The sequence below is a fragment of the Triticum urartu genome, chromosome 7, assembly GCF_003073215.2.
Source record: "Triticum urartu cultivar G1812 chromosome 7, Tu2.1, whole genome shotgun sequence".
NCBI classification, from domain to species: domain Eukaryota; kingdom Viridiplantae; phylum Streptophyta; class Magnoliopsida; order Poales; family Poaceae; genus Triticum; species Triticum urartu.
The window spans coordinates 285,732,451-285,747,035 of record NC_053028.1 but is presented as its reverse complement, the minus strand read 5'-3'; the positions used below and the strand labels follow the sequence as shown (position 1 = coordinate 285,747,035).

General features: G+C 42.2%; 1 long non-coding RNA gene across 3 annotated transcripts; it reads right to left on the bottom strand.

The window, feature by feature from the left end:
* Positions 1-10,539: 10,539 nt before the first annotated feature.
* On the bottom strand, positions 10,540-13,690 carry LOC125522651. 3 transcript variants are annotated; one of them, XR_007289870.1, is made up of 4 exons: positions 13,390-13,690; positions 12,523-12,630; positions 11,253-11,523; positions 10,540-10,876 (listed from the first exon to the last, which is right to left on the bottom strand). It is a non-coding gene; the product is annotated as an uncharacterized LOC125522651 (long non-coding RNA). The 3 variants fall into 3 exon arrangements; XR_007289871.1 differs by having other exon boundaries at positions 11,253-12,630; XR_007289869.1 differs by lacking the exon at positions 12,523-12,630 and having other exon boundaries at positions 13,390-13,689.
* Between the last annotated feature and the right edge of the window lie 895 nt (positions 13,691-14,585).

The following is a 14,585-nucleotide window of genomic DNA, read 5'->3' as shown; positions in this document are numbered from 1 at the left end:
CCTCCCCCTCCTCCCTTCCCCCTATATATAGTGAGGGAGAGAGAGGGCAGCCACACCCTTCCCCTGGCGCAGCCCTCTTCCTCCTCCAACACCTCATCCTCCTCCGTAGTGCTTGGCGAAGCCCTACCGGAGAACCACGAGCTCCATCATCACCACGCCGTCGTGTTGTCGGAGTTTTCCCTCAACTTCTCCTCTCACCTTTCTGGATAAAGAAGGAGGAGACATCTCCCAACCGTACGTGTGTTGAACGCGGAGGTGCCGTCCGTTCGGCGCTAGGATCATCGGTGATTTGGATAACGACGAGTACGACTCCATCAACCCCGTTCACTTGAACGCTTCCGCTTAGCGATCTACAAGGGCATGTAGATGCACTCTCCTTCCCTTCGTTTCTAGATTACTCCATAGATTGATCTTGGTGATGCGTAGAAAATTTTAAATTCTGCTACGATCCCCAACAGTGGCATCATGAGCTAGGTCTATGCGTAGTTTCTATGCACGAGTAGAACACAAAGCAGTTGTGGGCGTCGATATTGTCAATTTACTTGTTGTTACTAGTCTTATCTTGATTCGGCGGTATCGTGGGATGAAGCGGCCCGGACCGACCTTACACGTATGCTTACGTGAGACTGGTTCCACCGACTGACATGCACTAGTTACATAAGGTGGCTAGCGGGTGTCTGTCTCTCCCACTTTAGTCGGATCGGATTCGATGAAAAGGGTCCTTATGAAGGGTAAATAGAAATTGGCATATCGCATTGTGGTTTTGGCGTAGGTAAGAAACGTTCTTGCTAGAAACCTATAGCAGCCACGTAAAAACTTGCAACAACAATTAGAGGACGTCTAACTTGTTTTTGCAGCATATGCCTTGTGATGTGATATGGCCAAAAGGATGTGATGAATGATATATGTGATGTATGAGATTGATCATGTTCTTGTAATAGGAATCACGACTTGCATGTCGATGAGTATGACAACCGGCAGGAGCCATAGGAGTTGTCTTAATTTATTTATGACTTGCGTGTCAACTTAAACGTCATGTAATTACTTTACTTTATTGCTAAAGCGTTAGCCATAGTAGTAGAAGTAATAGATGATGAGACAACTTCAAGAAGACACGATGATGGAGATCATGATGATGGAGATCATGGTGTCATGCCGGTGACAACGATGATCATGGAGCCCCAAAGATGGAGATCAAAAGGAGCAAATGATATTGGCCATATCATGTCACTATTTGATTGCATGTGATGTTTATCATGTTTTACATATTATTTGCTTAGAACGACGGTAGCTTAAATAAGATGATCCCTCGTAATAATTTCAAGAAAGTGTTCCCCCTAACTGTGCACCGTTGCGAAGGTTCGTTGTTTCGAAGCACCACGTGATGATCGAGTGTGATAGATTCTAACGTTCGAATACAACGGGTGTAAGCCAGATTTACACACGCAATAAACTTAGGTTGACTTGACGAGCCTAGCATGTACAGACATGGCCTCGGAACACGGAAGACCGAAAGGTCGAGCATGAGTCGTATAGAAGATACGATCAACATGAAGATGTTCACCGATGTTGACTAGTCCGTCTCACGTGATGATCGGACACGACCTAGTTGACTCGGATCATGTTTCACTTAGATGACTAGAGGGATGTCTATCTGAGTGGGAGTTCATTATATAATTTGATTAGATGAACTTAATTATCATGAACATAGTCTAAATTGTCTTTGCAAATATGTTGTAGATAAATAGCTCACGTTGTAGCTCCCTGTTACAATACGTTCCTAGAGAAAGACCAAGTTGAAAGATATTATAAGCAATGATGCGGACTGGGTCCATAGTCCGAGGAGTGTCCTCACTACTACACAGAAGGCTTACGTCTTTGATGCACCACTCGATGTGCAAACCCCTACAACGTCGTCTGTGGATGTTGTGAACACCTGACAGACACATCCTGATGACTACTTAATAGTTTAGTGCACCATACTTTACGGTTTAGAATCGGGATTCCAATGACGTTTTGAACGCCATAAGACATATGAGATGTTCCAAGAGCTGAAATGGGGATTTCAGGCTCATGCCCGTGTTGAGAGGTATGAGACCTCTGACAAGTTCTTTTGCCAACAAGATGGAGGAGAATAGCTCAGCTAGTGAGCATGTGCTCAGAATGTCTGGGTGCTACAATCACTTAAATCACGTGGGATTTAAACTTCCAGATAAGATAGTGATTGATAGAGTTCTCTAGCCACTATCACTAAGCTACTAGATCTTCATGATGAACTATGACATGCAAGGGATGGAGTTGATCTCGGAGCTGACCGCAAAAGGTAGAAATCAAGAAGGAGCATCAAGTGTTGATGGTTTAACAAGACCATTGGTTTCAAGAAGGGCAATGGCTAGAAGGGAAACTTCATGGATGGCAAACCAGTTGCTGCTCCAGTGAAGGAACCCAAGGTTGAACCCAAACCCGAGACTGAGTGCTTATATTGTAAGGGGAACGGTCACTGGTAGCGGAATTACCCCAAATGCATGGTAGATAAGAAGGCTGACAACTTCAACAAAGTATATACGTGTTATTAATGTGTACCTCACTAGTACTCCTGGTAGCACCTGGGTATTGGATATCGGTTCAGTTGCTATTATTGGTGACTTGAAGCAAAAGCTATGGACTAAACGAAGACTGGCTAAGGGCGAGGTGACGATGTGTGTTGGAAATGTTTCCAAAGTTGATGAGATCACCATCGCACGCTCCATCTGCCTTCGGGATTAATATTGAACCTAGATAAATGTTATCAGGTGTCTAAGTTGAGCATGAATATGATTAGATCATGTTCATTGCAATACGGTTATTCATTTAAATTAGAGAATAATGGTTATTCTGTTTACATGAATGATACCTTTCATGGTCATGCACCCTATATGAATGGTTCATTGAATCTCGATCGTGGTAATACACATGTTCACGCCAAAAGATGTAGAGTTAATAATGATAGTACCACTTTCTCGTGGCACTGCCGCTTAGGTCATATTGGCGTAAGATGCATGAAGAAACTCCATGTCGATGGATGTTTGGAGTCACTTGATTTTGAATCACTTGACACATGCGAGCCATGCCTCATGGGCAGGATGACTAAGCCCCCGTTTTCAGGTACAATGAAACGAGCAAGTGACTTGTTGGAAATCATGCATGCTGATGCGTGTGATCCAATGAGAATTGAAGCGTGCGGTGGATATCGCTATTTTCTCATCTTCACTGACGATTTGGGTAGATATAGGTATATCTACTTAATGAAGCACAAGTCTGAAACGTTTGAAAAGTTCAAGCGATTTCAGAGTGAAGTTAAGAATCATCATAACAATAAGATCATGTTCCTACGATCTGATCAAAAGGGGATTTTCTGAGTTATGAGTTTGGCAATCACTTAAGACATTGTGGAATTGTTTCACACTTGAAGCCACCTGGAACACCACAAGGTAATGGTGTGTCCGGACGTCGTAATCGAACCCTATGAGATATGGTGCGATCTATGATGTCTCTTACCAATCTACCGTTTTCATTTTGAGGTTATGCGTTAGAGACAGCTGCATTCACTTTAGATAGGACACAATTTAAGTCCGTTGAAACGACGTCGTGTGAACATTGGTTTGGCAAGAAACCAAAGTTGTCGTTTCTTAATGTTTGGGGCTGCGATGCTTAAGGCTTCAGCCGGAGAAGCTCGAACCCAAAGCGGACAAACACATCTTCATAGGATACCCAAAGGTGACAGTTGGGTATACCTTCTATCTCAGATCCGAGGGCAAATTGTTTGTCGCTAATAACGGGTCCTTTCTCGAGAAGGAGTTTCTCTCGAAAGAATTGAGTGGGAGGAAGATAGAACTTGATGAGGCTGTCGAACCTTTGCTTCAACCAGAGAGTGAAGCAACACAGAAAGATGTTTTCTGTGGCGCCTGCGTCTGTTGAAGAGGAAGTTAATGATAGTGATCATGAAGCTTCGGATCAAGTTGCTATCGAACCTCATAGGTCGACAATGATATGGACTACTCCTGAGTGGTACGGTAATCCTGTCTTAGATATCATGTTGTTAGACAACAATGAACCTGCGAGCTATGGAGAAGCGATGGTGGGCCCGTATTCCGACAAATGGTTAGAAGCCATGAAACCCGAGATAGGATCCATATATCAGAACAAAGTATGGACTTTGGTGGACTTGCCCGATGATCGGCAAGCCATTGAGATAAATGGATCTTTAAGAAGAAGACGGACGTGGGCGGTAATGTTACCGTCTATGAAGCTCGACTTGTGGGAAAGAGTCTTTTCACAAGTTCAAGGAGTTGACTACAATGAGAATTTCTCACCCGTAGCGATGCTTAAGTCCGTCGGAATCATGTTAGCATTAGCTGCATTTTTCGATTATGAAATCTTACAGATGGATGTCAAAACAAGTTTTTCTTACCAGTTTTCGTAAGAAAAGTTGTATGTGATACAATAAAAGGTTTTGTCGATCCTAAGGATGCTAAAAGGTATGCTGGCTCCAGCAATCCTTCTATGGACTAGAGCAAGCATCTCGGAATCGGAATATATGTTTTGATGGAGTGATCAAAGCTTTTAGGTTTATACAATGTTTGCTAGAAACTTGTATTTACAAGAAAGTGAGTGGGAGCACTACAACATTTCTGATAAGCATATGTGGATGACATATTGTAGATCCGAAATAATGTAGAATTTCTGGAAAGCATAAACGGTTGTTTGAAGAGTGTTTTTCAAAGGAAGACCTGGATAAAGCTGCTTACATATTGGGCATCAAGATCTATAGAGATAGATCAAGACGTCTGATGATACTTTCAAAGAACGCACACCTTGACATGTTTTTGAAGGAGTTCAAAATAGATCAGTCAAAGAAGGGGTTCTTTCCTGAGTTGTAAGGTGAGAAGTTGAGTAAGACTCGAAGATTGACCACGGCAGAAGAAAGAGGAAGGACGAAGGTCGTCCCCTATGCTTTTGTCATAGGCTCTATACGGTATGCCATGCTGAGTACAGCACCTGATATGTGCCTTGCCACATGTCTGGCAAGAGGGTACAAAGGTGATCTAGGACTGGATCGCCAGATAGCGGTCAAAATTATCCTTAGAGGAATAAGGAAATGTTTCTCGGTTATGGAGGTGATAAAGAGTTCGACGTAAAGAGTTACGTCGATGCAAGCTTAACACCTATCCGGATAGCTCTGAGTAGAGATACCGGATACGTATAATGGAGCAACAATTTGGAATAGCTCCAAGTGGAACGTGGTAGCAGCATCTATGATATAAAGTTTTGCGAAATACATAGGGATCTGAATATGGCAAGACCCGTTGACTACAACCTCTCTCACAAGCATAACATGATCAAACCCAGAACTCTTGGAGTGTTTATCACATGATGATGTGAACTAGATCATTAAGTCTAGTAGACTCTTTGGATGTTGGTCACATGGCGATGTGACCTGTGAGTGTTAATCACATGGCGATGTGAACTAGATTATTGACTCTAGTGCAAGTGGGAGACTGTTGGAAATATGCCCTAGAGGCAATAATAAATTAGTTATTATTATATTATATTTCATTGTTCATGATAATCGTTTATTATCCATGCTAGAATTGTATTGATAGGAAACTCAGATACATGTGTGGATACATAGACAACACCATGTCCCTAGTAAGCCTCTAGTTGACTAGCTCGTTGATCAATAGATGGTTACGGTTTCCTAACCATGGACATTGGATGTCGTTGATAACGGGATCACGTCATTAGGAGAATGATGTGATGGACAAGACCCAATCCTAAGCCTAGCACAAAGATCGTGTAGTTCATATGCTAAAGCTTTTCTAATGTCAAGTATCATTTCCTTAGACCATGAGATTGTGCAACTCCCGGATACCGTAGGAGTGCTTTGGGTGTGCCAAACGTCACAACGTAACTGGGTGGCTATAAAGGTACACTACAGGTATCTCCGAAAGTGTTTGTTGGGTTGGCATGAATCGAGACTGGGATTTATCACTCCGTGTAAACGGAGAGGTATCTCTGGGCCCACTCGGTAGGACATCATCATAATGTGCACAATGTGAACAAGGAGTTGATCACAGGATGATGTGTTACGGAACGAGTAAAGAGACTTTCTGGTAACGAGATTGAACAAGGTATCAGATGCCGACGATCGAATCTCGGGCAAGTACAATACCGCTGGACAAAGGGAATTGTATACGGGATTGATTGAATCCTCGACATCGTGGTTCATCCGATGAGATCATCATGGAACATGTGGGAGCCAACATGGGTATCCAGATCCCGTTGTTGGTTATTGGCCAGAGAGTTGTCTCGGTCATGTCTGCATGGTTCCCGAACCCGTAGGGTCTACACACTTAAGGTTCGGTGACGCTAGAGTTGTTATGGGAAATAGTATGTGGTTACCGAATGTTGTTCGGAGTCCCGAATGAGATCCCGGACATGACGAGGAGCTCCGGAATGGTCCGGAGGTGAAGATCGGCATATTGGACGAAGGGTATTGGAGTACGGAATTGTTCCGGGGGTACCAGGTGATGACCAGCGTGTCCGAAAGGGGTTTCGGAGGCCCCGGCAAGCGTTGGGAGGCCTTATGGGCCAAGGGGAGAGGGCACATCAGCCCACTAAGGGGTTGAGCGCCCCTCCCACCCCATATCACGTAACCAGGAGAGGTGGGGGCACCACCCCTAGGGCAGCCGCCCCTCCTGGCTTGGGGGGCAAGTTTCCTAGGGGGTGGGGGCGCCCAAACCCATCTAGGGTTTCCCCTGTGGCCGCTGCCCCTCCCCTAGGGAACCCTAGGGCGCCTCCCCCTCCTCCCTTCCCCCTATATATAGTGAGGGAGAGAGAGGGCAGCCGCACCCTTCCCCTGGCGCAGCCCTCTTCCTCATCCAACACCTCATCCTCCTCCGTAGTGCTTGGCGAAGCCCTGCCGAAGAACCACGAGCTCCATCACCACCACGCCGTCGTGCTGTCGGAGTTTTCCCTCAACTTCTCCTCTCACCTTGCTGGATCAAGAAGGAGGAGACGTCTCCCAACCGTACGTGTGTTGAACGCGGAGGTGCCGTCCGTTCGGCGCTAGGATCATCGGTGATTTGGATCACGACGAGTACGACTCCATCAACCCCCTTCACTTGAACGCTTCCGCTTAGCGATCTACAAGGGTATGTAGATGCACTCTCCTTCCCTTCGTTGCTAGATTACTCCATAGATTGATCTTGGTGATGCATAGAAAATTTTAAATTCTTCTACAATCCCCAACACCCACACCATCACAAGACTACATGAATTACAAGCTCATTGTCGTGTTCAACATGGGATTAGTCTATCTGGAATCCGGTCGCCATACATGGTTATGGCTCACCGTCGATCCTCTTCACCCAACATTTCTGTCTGATGCTATAGTGCATGATGGCATCGTTTATGCGGTCGACGCACAGATTGGTTGCCTACACTGGTAGAATTTATCGTCGTGTAATTGTTCTATCTCATCTCATCTTTACCTTAAGAATACGACTGCCTGTTCATTGTTACAAATTTAGAATATATAGTATGTCTATAACCACATCATTGCTATATGTTCCTCTCATTTCCTAGATTTTTATGACCACACATGTTATTGTTAGAGTTGATATGAGAACAATTGGCATCTAATGATTGTTAGAATAGATATTATGAGTATAACATCATGATTGCTATATGTTACTATCATTTCTAGGATTTTTATAACAACGCATGTTATTGCTTAGAGTTGATATGATAACTGTAGTTAGTGCTATGGTAGAATATGAGTAGGCCCTGTCATATCTGTTTTCCTCTCATTGTTACATGATCTTTGAACCATGATATATTGCTAGAATATGAAAGCCATTGGCTTATTTTTTTTAACTTGGGGTATGATTATGACCACGGCATTGCAATTCTCTATCTATGATGTGTGTCACTGTTATAATAGTCTTAATTCCACACATACTCTGAACATGATTGTTTATTTTTGTCCTTTTGGTATCCAATTTGAATTATTGCAGCAGACGCAAATGCGCTAGCCTTCATGATTCCAGGACCTGGAATCATACTAGCTGATGGGTGGTGGTTTATCGCTCGTTCAGCTGACGGCGGTCATTTGATACTCATTTGCACATACCAAATTGATCAAACCATTTCATCAAACCACATGCAGCACAATACCTGCGGCGTTCGTGACATTGATGGCTATGGCTACTTTGTGTTTGAGAAAAATCCCATCTCTGTTGGGTCAGGTGTATTCAACTGGAGGCGGGTTTACAGCCTCGGCAACCACTCCATGTTCATCGGGCTCAATTATCCAATCATCCAACCAATCATCGATCATATCACCGGCGATGATTACCGTGCTACGCAACTTCCATTCGCCAGGGGAACTATGTTTACACATCATACCATGGGTTTCATGAATCACCATATCCAGAGATTTGTCGACACAGCTTGTTGCCAGATAATCTTCAGTGTGTGAAAGGCATCAAGCTTCCATGCGATGGATGGCTTTTGCAAACCCCACATGCGGCGATGTGGTTCATGCCAACAGCAAATATGCACAACTTGATTCGTACTGATATCTAGACTGAGCCATGTGTCCTGCTGCTGTAGCATGACCCTCTTTTGTTGGATATTACGTACTGTTGTTAGTTTGAAGTACTCCTCTGGTTAGAAGGATAGATACCTTTCTGGGATCAAGTGCATCCTAACTCACCTACGTAGGATGTACTAATAATGATGATGGAGATGTTGTGTAGAAGCCGTATCTATCTACACACACACACACATATGGGCTATTCTGTTTCACATAACAGAATATTATTCTGTTATCCTACTTGAACTAATGATTTCACGCGGTTGTATTGATGATTTTTATCTTGTCGAACTGATCATCTTTTCATCGGAATGAAGCATATAATATATCGTTGGAAAGCTCTTGATATCTACATTACAAATATATAAGAATTTTTTTGGCAAATCATCACGGTTTAAGAGTAGTCCTGAAAAAGCTGTTTTTTTAAACAGAAAACGTGAATCGTATTTTGGACTCAATTTTCAAACGGTTTGTCGGAATTGAGCAAATAAGTTGGCATTGGAAAGGTGGTAAAAATCCGCGTCTTTCATCTATCTACTGGTTTTTCAAATTATATACAATTTAAAAGTAATTTGAAAAACAATTAAATTCTAGGCGAAACGTATTTTCGCGTTTTTTTGCAAACGGTTTGTCGGATTGATGCAAATGATAAGGCATTGGAAAGCTATGGAAAATGCTCAACTTTTTCATATAGAAATGTTTTTCTAATTCCTTATGGTTTAAAAATGAATTGGAATACGGTCAAGTTTGATTTTGAGCGCGATTTTTAAGAAGTTTGTCGAAACGGGGCAAATAATATACCGTTGGATAGCTATCAAAAATGTGAAACTTAGTCATGTTGAACGTTTTCTCAAATTCGTAATCGTTGATGAGTAAATTAGAATACAGTGAGACACGTCGTGATGTTTTTCCGTCAAAAAAAGCAGAGTACTTGTACTGAACTATGCATGTGTCCGTACTAATTTATTTTTGACAGAGTAACTTTGAAAGGTTCCAAAAAGAGAGTACTTGAACGGATGTCCGTATGGATTTGTACTGAGCGTGTTTTCATAGACTAGACTTTTACTCTATTGTTTCGGTATGATTTTCCTCGTAACATTTCAATAGTACACGATATCATAGTCACCGAACTTGCATGGTTTATATGTTGAACTGAATCATATTTTTTGAAAAGAAAATTGTCATGTTTTTATTTTTTTGAACTCAACTTTTTTTGCAATGATGTGTTGGACTATGTTTGTACTGATATATTTTTCAAACTGATCTCCATTTTGGGTTTGTACTAAGCGGGTTTTCATAGACTTGACTTCACTCTATTTTTCCCCGTATGATTTTCCTCGTAACTTTTCAACGATCTACGGTATCATCGTACCTAAACTTGCATGATTTATGTAGTTGAATGATAATTTTTTTAAAAAGAAAATATTGTTTGCAACGATGTGTTGGACTTCTCTCATTTTACGACTTGAACTTTTACCATTTGAATTTCCATGAGGTTTATTTTTGTTTGAGCTTTATCGCGTCCCGAAAACTGAGTTTTTGAACTGAGCATTGTGTTTGTTTTTAATGATGTATTTTCACAGTCCCAACTTTACTCTACTTTTTTGTTAATGATTTGCTTACAACTTTTGTTTTCTGTGAACTTGTGGTATCCCCAAGTTTGAACGGATGTAAATACTTTTTGTATATAAGCTCAATTATTTTTTAGACATATGAATGATCATCCCCTATTTCTCATCTGCAAACTTTTGTTTTCTCTGAACTTGTCGTATTCTTGAGTTTGAACGGATGTAAATACTTTTTGCCAGACTGCTCCAGATTTCAGTATGGTACATCCTTGATGAGCCGATGTACAAGAACATATAAACAGTGTATACTTCAGTACATAGCGCACCATTGAATTGCTCCACAACCATTTAAAAATGCATAAAAACCTGCCAAAGATGCATAGTGCACCATTGATGTATTAACCATTCATACTTCCTAGATCCATTACGGTGCATCTACAGACCAAAGGTACGTGTACAACAAGAATGTGAAAACAAAATCTGAATCCCTCTCAAGCTTTACTACTTGCTATTCTCACATTTATCTCATTTTTCACATTACTTCTTCCTCTTCTACTAGTACCTCTTCCCGTGCTTCTCTCTTTTTTTCATCCCTAATGATGATTGGGCTTCTTGATTCTGCACCTAGCAATCCCAAGATGTCCGTAAATGCAAGAGAAACCAACAAACACTGCACAAAAAGATGTTGTTAATAGCATTGCAAGAATGCTAAAAAATACAATATAATTATTCAGTGTAGTTTCACTATTACATTTTTAGTGAAATGTGATTCAGGATCCATGCAAAGTAAAGTAGCATCTGTTTTCGAAATGTATGGTTATAGGTTTAGACAGAAGTTAAGTTTTAGGAATGCCCTTGCAGCAAAGCAAAACTAAAATGTATCTTTTGCCTCATGACTCAGCACATTTAAAGCATAATGCACTGAAAAGAACACACAAGTTGGACTGAAAATCAAAATAAAAGTTGGGCTAGCATGCCTGAGAGTAAGGAGGTCGAGGGAAGCAGGGCGCACAGTGGGCGAAGGACGCACAAGGAAGATGAGTTACCTCGCCTCTAGGCTGCGAGGCGACCTCCATCATGGAGGTCCTCGGGGTTGGAGTGCATCGTCAACGAGTGGTGGGGCTGCGACACGGGACAGGTTGGAGCGTGCACGCATGGCGACGTCGTCAATGTACATGAACCTGCTGTGCAGAGAGATGAAGTGTAGTACATCAGTCTTGCTTTATTTCAGCTAGAGAGAAACATGAAAAAATGTTAGTTTTTTGGGCGGCTTTCCTCTTTTTCTTTCTCCAATTCTGCGCCACCACTGCCACCATCCTGTATGCAAGCGTAAAATTAATTGAAGCCACCAGCACACACTTCCATGAGATTTTGCTACTATAAGTCAGCGAACAGATCTTTTAGTATTAAACCAAAGGCACACTTATTACCCAGCGCTCTTGTTCAGTTCAAAGCATCATCGGTAAGATAAAAGATATGAAAACTTTAAGCCAATATAGAACAACTAGATTGATTTGATTGAAAATTTTATTTTCAATGCATTGTAGGCAACAGCCGATCCGAGTCAGAACTGATGTGATTTATTCCATCGAACTGATACGGAAGTTTATCTATACTGTTCTGTTTTTAACACACACGTTTTGAACTATTCCTTCTTTTTTCATTATGAATTGATGACATAAGACATGTTGAACTGTTACACAAGAGCAAAATTAAGAAATGCATAATATATTCGCATACTCTAAATATGTGCAATTTCAGGAGCAAAACTTTTTGAACCTTCTATATGAAAGAAGTCGGACGATCAGTCCAAATAGATTCGGAGTGTTTTTTTACAAAGTACCATGTGTTTTCTTACAAAAAGTACTGCAATCATACACAGAAAATTACAAAAAGTCAACCCGGTTGTTACTGCCATCTTATTTATTCTGCTTAGTTTTTTTCAGGTGCCTCGTCAAATAACAGAAGAACTACACAGCCCATTTGGTTCATCTAACCAAGGTGAACTTTTTTTTTTCAGGTGCCTACTCGAATAACAGAAGAACATTGAGTTGTTTAATCACCCACTCTAACATTCATTTTCTTTTTTGTACAAACATATGCGGGTGTGGGCACACAAATACAACAGAAATGACGGATGTTGAATTAGCTATATATTAGGTAGGTTTTAACAAACTTATAGTATGAGCAGAACTGGAACAAAATGTGATGTGAGGCTAGAGCATGGCAATCAAACTTGACAAAATTTTGAATGGAGTTACCAGTGGAGCATTTACTGAGAAGATCAATGGAGTTGGCCGGAGTATCGATACAAACCTGGACGTACAGGGCCAAGGCCTCTATCCTCTGTGTACACCAGCCCACCCGTCTCCCGCTAGAACCACGGCAAGGCAACGAGCTTCCCCACCCTTCCAACTACCCCACCTGACATGCCTTGCCCAGTAAATCAAGATTTTGATGATGCAAGGGCGGCCGTTCAAGTAATACAAAATGGCTAGCAGCACACGTAGTTCAAGCTCATCAGTTCAAGCAGTATGTGGTCGGCCAGAAACGGGCTTGAAACGAAGGGGTCGACAACACACTATACAGAAGATAACGAGGACGGAGACGACCAAACGCGATGGAGGCCACGGTTCCCGCATGGGCTCGTTCGAGGTAGAGTTTCAGTACTGATGCGGCAGCACACACGTACTGATGCACGTACTGATGCAGCAGTAGCTATTCGTGTGTCACTGTAGAGGACAGCCGCTCGATGCGGCGCTTGTATCTAATTCAGAGCAGCAGCAGGGCGCCGTCCTCCAACCACAGCGACTTGACCCTCCTGTTGCCACTACAGAATTGGCGCGGCCGTCATCTGCCGAAGCTTGGACTGAACTGAAGCGTAAAATAAGAATTGAACCTAGCTGAAACTTAAGATAAGAATTGAACTGAACTAAAACAAGAAATTTAACTGAACTAAAATAATTAATTGAAACTGAGTGTGTTTGTATTTTGTAGTGCCAGTACCTAGAAGAACAAACACTTCAATTTACAATCTTTACAACAGTTCAATTTTTGAAGGAAACAGTTCCTGAACTTTAGTTTCAGCTTTTGTTTGTTTAGATTTCTGAACTCTTTGAGGCAGTTGAAAGTGTGATATTTTCAGAAAATGGTACATAAAAAGAGGCAGGGGAAAGGCCAGACCTCATTGCGTCGTTGAACGGCCTCGTGTGTCAGCGGTGAACGGACTGTGGTGCCGGCGGTGAACGACCTGGGTGCCGTGGTGGCCAGGGGGCAGTGCAGGGAGGGTAGGCCAGTGGCAAGGTGGTGCGAGGTGGAGGGTGGCCAGGGGTGGTGCGGGATGGAGGGAGGGCCGCCGGAGTTGAGTTGCAGGGGCGATGCGAGATGGGAGCCAGGAGGGCGCCGGGATCCGGGAGCGACGGCGGGGATCTGGACCGGGGCGCTTGTGCGGGTTCGGGCCGTCTTCATCGGACATATATCATGCCTTAATAGGAGGCCAATAGTAAAGTAACAAAATAGCTTAGTCCTATATATATGTATGTATGTATATGTATATTATATATATATATATATTAATTAGGCTTTAAGTGTGTACTTGTTGGTGAAAGTGTTGTCCAATGGGAATTATATTTTGTATTACTCATGTAGTGTACAAAGTCTGTCGCACAGCCTTGTAACTTCTTACCCCGTTTCTAAATTTGTATTAGTCCTCTATATCGTGTATTGCGCTACTCGTACTATTACCTCCCTCCTAGTTTACTGGTCCCTTTTGTAATTTGTGTCAAATTTTGACCATAAATTTCACTAATTAAATGTTAATACATGTCACAAAAAATTATATTGTTTTATTCGTATTTGAACATAGTTTCCAATGAAATAATTTATAGAGATATGCATTGACATTTCGTTAGTTAAAACTATGGTTAAAATGTGACACTAAATACGACTAGTAAGTAGTATAGTAGCAGTACTAATATACGTCGGTCAAATTATTCATCATATCCACACATTGAATTGACGTGACAACACGTTGCGTGTGAGGTGATACAAGAATCCCGGCGGCGTCTTCGGGTATTGTGGACTTCATATTTGGAGTACCACTTATCTGTCGAAATCTTTCATCATTCACTTAAAATAATCGATTAATCATACATTGAGTACCATATAACTGGAATTAACCGATGCAAGTCCAAGAAGGATTGGCCGGTGCTGCCGGCTAGCGTCAAGTTCGATCCCATGGATCAGGAGCTGATCGAGCACCTTGAGGCCAAAGTGACTGCTGACAGCGCGAGATCTCACTCTCTCATCGGTTTGTTCATACCAACCATCGACAGCGAGCACGGCATATGCTACACCCATCCTGAAAAACTTCCAGGTAA